This window comes from Otolemur garnettii, unplaced genomic scaffold, assembly GCF_000181295.1.
Source record: "Otolemur garnettii isolate 467f Iridium unplaced genomic scaffold, OtoGar3 scaffold00033, whole genome shotgun sequence".
Classification (NCBI taxonomy): domain Eukaryota; kingdom Metazoa; phylum Chordata; class Mammalia; order Primates; family Galagidae; genus Otolemur; species Otolemur garnettii.
The window spans coordinates 10,844,438-10,851,518 of NW_003852428.1; positions in this window are offsets into that span (position 1 = coordinate 10,844,438).

Here is a 7,081-nt window from a genome sequence, read left to right on the forward strand (position 1 = left end):
TGAAAAAGCAAAGAGAAAAGAGAAAAACAAAATCTAGCTTTGTGTGTTATAATAGACAAACTTAATACATTAAGACACAGACAGATTGACGTTAAGCCATAGGGAAAAGATACACAAGGCAAAACCAACCAAAATAAAGCCAGTATTGCTATCTTAGTAACAGACAAAAGAGACTTTGCCATGAGGAATTATTAGTGATAAAGATTTATCATGAAGATGTGATACACATATACATATATTATGTATACACTTAATGATGTAAGCTCCACACACACACATAAAAAAAATTAGACTTGAAGAAAAAATAACATTCACATGGAGGAAAAATTTAACACACTTGTCAATAACTAATAGACAAAGTAGACAACACTGAATTCAGATAGAGAAGAATTGAATATACAAGGAAAGAGCAATATAAAAAAAAAAAGGCTCAATCTAACAGATAGCCAATGTTAGAGAATAAATATGCTTCTTAGGCACACATAGTGTTTTTATAAAATCTGACCATGTATTCAGCCATTAAGTGCTAATAAATTTCAAAATATAGACATTTTACTGATCATATTCTTAAACAATAATGAAATTAAATTAGAAAGTAGCCATAAACATAAAATTAACTTAACTATACCTCCATATTTGGAAAATTTTAAAACACATTCTAAATGGCTCATGACTCAAATGAAAAAATAGAATGGAAATACTAAGATATTTAAAATTCTGTATAATGAATAGCAACACAACAAAAAATGTGGAACAGGGATAAGGTATTAATTAAAATGCATATTCTTAAATGTTCACATTAGAAAAGAAAAAACACTGAAAAAAATTCTAAGTGTCTAGAACTTGGAGAAATAAAACAAATCCAAGAAACTTAGAAAGAAAAAAGTGATAAAAATAAGAGACATCTGTCACTGATACTTTCTAATTCTAGTTCTGATTGACTCCTTCAATTCCTTAGACCAGTGGTTCTCAATCTTCTAATGCTGTGATGTATTTTCATTGTTACAAAAGGGGTCACAACACACAGGTTGAGAACTGCTGCCTTAGACCATGGAAAAGAATCTCAGAGTTAGAGGGTAAAGCTCTTGAACTAGCCCAGGTAGTTAAAGTGGCAGAAAAGAAGAGAGAGAAAGCAGAACACTCTCTTAGAGAATTATGGGACTTTCTGAAGCATTCAATTATACAAATTATAAGTATACCGAAAGGGGAAGAAGGACATCCCAGAGGAATAGAAGCCCTATTGGAGGATAGGGCTTTCATCATAAATGAAAATTTCCCAAGTTTCACTAAAGATTCTGAAATATTCCTTTTAGATGGGCTTCAAACCCCAAGTTGTCTCAACACAAATAGAGCACCTCCAAGACACATTGTAATGAACCTGTCCAAAGTCAAGACAAAAAAGAATATTAGGCAAGAAGCCAAGAGTAAATTCCAATTGACCCATAAGAGCAGATCCATTAGGGTAACAGTGGACTTTTCAGTTGAAACTTTCCAAATGAAGATGGTCATCTACCTTTAACCTTAAACAAAACAATTTTCAGCCCAGAATTCTATATCCTACTAAGATAAGCTTCAAAATCAATGGAGAAATCAAATCTTTTGCTGATATGTAAAGTTAGACAAAATTTGCCACAAAAAAAGATCATCTTACAGGAAATACTTAGAAACTATTCTCCACATGGACCATCACAATGGACCACTATCGAAGTAAACACCTAGAAACTGAAGAACAAGACCTAGCTTCCCCAAGGGCAAAAAGGATAAAACTAACCATTGGTCTTTTACAAAATAAGATGAAAAGAATTTCACACCACTTATCAATTCTCCCAATAAATGTTAATGGCTTGAAATCCCCACTAAAAAGGCCCAGGTTGGCTGACTGGATAAAAAATGCACAGGCCATGGGTGGTGCCTGTGGCTCAGTGAGTAGGGTACTGGCCCCATCTATGGAGGATGGTGGGTTATAACCTGGCCCTAGCCAAACTTCAACAACAAAAAAATAGCCAGGCATTGTGGTGGGCACCTGTAGTACCAGCCACTTGGGAAGATGAGGCAAGAGAATAGCCTAAGCTCAAGAGCTGGAGGTTGCTGTGAGCTGTGATGCCACAGCACTCTACTGAGGGCAACAAAGTGAAACTCTGTCTCTAAAAAAAAAAAAAAAAAAAAAACACAGGCCAGCCATATGTTGCCTACAAGAAACACATCTATACTTAAAGGACAAAACAAGACTCAGGGTAAAGAGTACTTCAAGCTAATGGAAATCAGAAGAAAAGAGGGGTCACAATCTTATTTTCAGATATAAGTGGATTTAAAGGAAATAAAGTTAGGAAAGACAAATATGGTCACTTCATTCTGGTAAAGGAACTGATAAAACAAGAGGACATTTCAATTCTAAATATTTATGCACCCAACTTAAATGCTCCTAGATTTATGAAACAGCCCTTGATTGCTCTGAGCAATATGATTTGCCCTAACAACATATCGGGGGACTTTAACAGCCCTCTGACAGAACTGGACAGATTCTCTAAACACAAACTAAACAAAGATACGAGGGACTTAAATGTGACCCTACAACAAATGGGCTTAATAGACACATACAGAACACACCAGCCCAAAGATAAAGAATACACATTCTCCTTGTCAGCCCATGGAACATACTCCAAAATAGATTATATCCTAGGATACAAATCAAACCTCAAAAGAATTAAAAGAATTGAAATTATACCATGTATCTTCTCAGACCACAAGGAAATAAAGATGGAACTCAACTCCAATAAAAATTTTCATCCCCACACAAAGGCATGCAAATTAAACAACCTTATGCTGTATGACAGCTGGGTGCAGGAAGAGATAAAGGAGGAAATTGTTAAATTCACTGAACATAACAACAATGAAGCTACAAGTTACCAAAACCTCTGGGATACTGCAAAAGCAATCCTAAAAGTGAAATTTATTGCATTAGATGCCTATATCTGATAAACAGAAAGAGAGCAAATCAACAAACTAATAAATCATCTTAATGAAATGGAAAAGGAAGAGCAGTCTAATCCCTGACCTAGCAGAAGAAAAGAAACAACCAAAATCAAATCAGAAATAAATAAAATTGAAGACAAAAGAATCATGCAGAAAATTAATGAAACAAAAAGTTAGTTCTTCAAAAAGATAAATAAAATCAATGAACTTTTGGTCAAATAAACTAGAAATAGAAAAGCAAAATCTTTAATAACCTCAATCAAAAACAAAAAAAGGGGAAATAACAACAGATATCACAGAGACAAAATAGATCATCTCTGACTACTACAAGAAACTCTATGCCCAGAAATTTGACAATGTAGAGGAAATGGATCAATACCTGGAATCACATCAACTCTCTAGACTTAACCATGAAGAAATAGATTTCTTGAACAGACAATGTCAAGCACCGAGATAGAAGAAACACTAAAAAACCTTCTAACAAAATAAAGCACTAGACCAGATGTCTTCACAACAGAATTCTATCAAATCTTCCAAGAAGCACCCGTACCTATACTACAGAAACTTCAAAAACATTGAGAGGGAAGGAACCTTCCCCTACACATTCTATGAAACAAACATCACCCTGGTACCAAAACCAGATAAAGACTCAACTATGAAGGAGAACTACAGACCAATGTCACTAATGAATATTGAAGCAAAAATATTCAACAAAATCTTAGCCAATAGATTACAACTACACATTTAAAAAATTATACATACAATCAAGTAGGCTTCATTCGAAGAATGAACGGCTTGTATAACATATGCAAATCCATAAATGTAATTCATCATATCAATAGAAGAAAAAACAAAGACCATCTGAGCCTCTCAATAGATACAGAAAAAGCATTTGATAAAAGTCAGCATCCTTTTATAACAAGAACACTTAAGAAAACAGGCCTAGGTGGCTCATTTCTTAAGCTGACTGAAGCCACCTATGAAAACTCACAGCTAATATCATGGTAAATGGAGTAACACTGAAAGCTTTTCCACTTAGAACTGGAATGAGACAAGGATGTCCTCTATCCCCACTAGTATTTAGGATAGTGCTAGAAGATCTGACCAATCCTATCAGACAAAAGAAGGATAAAAGGGCATCCAAATAAGTGCAGAGGTCAAACTCTCACTCTTTCCTGACAACATGATCTTATACTTAGATAACCCCGCAGACTCAACCACAAGACGCCTGCAAGTGATCAAGAAATACAGTAACATTTCAGGATAAAGAATCAATGCCCACAAATCAGTAGCATTTGTATACACCAGTAACAGCCTAGTTCAGAAGACATAGTTCCCTTCACAATAGCTTCACAGAAAATAAAATACCTAGGAATATACCTAACAAAAAAAGTAAAGGACCTGTACAAAGAGAATATGAAACCTTAAGAAAAAAATAGCAGAAGACATTAATAAATGGAAATATATACCTAGTTCCTGGCTAGGAAGAATCGACATTGTCAAAATGTCTATGCTACTCAAAGCAATTTACAGATTCAATGCAATACCCATTAAAATACCAACATTATATTTTGAATAACTAGAAAAAGTAGTTATTTCTTGTAAAATGAGAATAAAACCCATAGACCCAAGGCAATTTTTAGTAATAAAAACAAATCCAGAGGCATCACTCTACCAGACTTTAGACTATATTACAAGTCAACAGTGATCAAAACAGCATGGTACTGGCACAAAAATAGAGACATAGAAATTAAATCTTACAGCCACCTAAATTTTGATAAACCAAACAAGAACATATCCTGGGGAAAAGAATTCGTATTCAATAAATGGTGCTGGGAAAACTGGATAACCACATGTAAAAGATGGAAACTGGACCCATACCTTTCACCACTTCCAAAAATTGATTCAAGATGGATAAAAGATTTAAATCTAAGAAATGAAAGAATAAAAATCCTCAAAGAAAGTGTGGGACAAACTCTTGAGGATGTTGGCCTGGAGATAGATTTTATGAAAAAGACTTCAGCGGCAATTGCAACAACTAAAATAAACAAATGAGACTTAATTGAACTGAAAAGTTTCTGCACAGATAAGGCCACAATAATCAAAACTAATAGACAACCTTAAGAATGGGGAAAGGTTACACATTACAAATGCAACAAAGGTTTGATAACTAGAATCTATAGACAACTCAATCAACAAAAAAGAGCAAACAATCCCATCTATCACTGGGCAAGAGACATGAACAGAACATTCTCTGAGGATGACAAACAACAAATGACTAACAGATATATGAAAAAAATGCTCATCATCCCTAATCATCAGAGAAATGCAAATCACCTAACCCCAGTGAGAATGACCCACATCACAAAGTCCCAAAGCTGCAGATGCTGGCGTGGAAGTGAAGGGAGAATACTTTTGCACTGTTGGTAGGATTGCAAACTAATACATACTCTTTGAAAAGAAGTATGTAAAATCCGCAAAGAACTCAGATTAGACCTCCCATTTGATCCCACAGTTCCATTATTAGGCATCTACCCAGAAGGAAAGAAAAAATTACTTTATCATAAAGACATTTACACCAAATTGTTTATCACAGCTCAATTTACAATCATCAAAATGTGAAAACAACATAAAGGCCCATCAACTCAGAAATGCTAGATATTGTGCGTCAGTTTTAACCATATAGGCAAGCTAAACCTTATGAAAGGTGATAAAAACTCCAGGCATATGAATATCTGGTGAAGAGCCTTCCAGGTATAGAGAAGAGTAGATGCAAAGATCATGAGGCATTAGCATACCCTGGCACATTCAATCATAACAAGGAAGCAAATATGGTTAGTGCAAAGGGGGTGCTCCCACAAATAAGCAGGAGATGGGATTATGAGGTAATGGAGACACAAGTTATCTCTGGCCTTGAGGCAATTGAAAGTCTTCAGCTTTTATTTGGAGTGAAGTTTCCATGTAAATTATTATTTTTTTATTTAGATTTTAAGTGTTTATTAGGTTTCCACTTTTTGCTTTCACAAAATTAAAAAGGCTTAAAATTTAACAACAATAACAATGTTTAAAATAAGGACTAGAAACAAAAACCTCATAAAGAACAAAGAGAAATACATTCAGAAAAGAAATCAGATGATTGCTACATTGAAATATTAAGTAATAATGCAAAGAAAGTAACATTCACATTGTCAAATAAGAGTGTATCTATTATAGAATGCTTTGACTCTGAGGTTCAGTATGGAGCCATCAGTTAACTTATTTTTTTCTGAAGTCTCAAAAAGTAGACAACTAATATTTAATTATTATCTTTTAGTTGTCATGTGAATTTATTTTTATCAATTTTTATTTTGTTGTATGCCACATGCCATTTCAATCTACATTTATTCTTTCTCATTTGGGGTAAATATTTTTGTCTTAAGCCTCTGTATTCTTTTTTTCTATTCCATTAGTTCTCTTACCCAATTAAAGGAAGCCAATTATTCTTATGTTGAATCATTTCAGACCTGCATATTTATCATCTGTTCTGCTATTATTCCTTGTATTTTTTTCTGAATTCATTGTGATATCTGAAGAGTTTTCTCTCTCCCACTAATATGTTCCTTTCCCTTTCTAATTAACTTGGTAACACTGTAAATATGTTCCTAGTTCTCAGTTTTATTCCTTCATAACTTGGTAATGCTGTAATGTTTTTCTAGTTCTCAATTTTATCTCTTCATTCCAGTTTCCATTTTAACATTATTCTACCTTTACCCAAAAAAAATCATCTTTAAGGCCTGTTTTATTGAATAAATCTTTTTATTCAATGTTTCTCTGACAGGTAGAAAGTTTGCTTCTTTTTCTTGGTCTGTGTTTGCTTTCAAACTGAGTCTATTTTTTCATGTATGCTATAATCTTCTCTCCCTTCCTATTTCCTTCCTTTCTCCTTTTTGCTTTAAAACATTTTGTTATAATATATTTGCATAGTTGCCATGCCATATTTTATCTTACCTATGCAAACTATGCAGATCATTCGAGTTGTAATATAGTATGAGCAAATTCTCGTCCATTCCCTTCTCATCTTGTACAAGATTGACTTGTCTTTTCCTACTCAAGCTGCACTGTGAGGTCT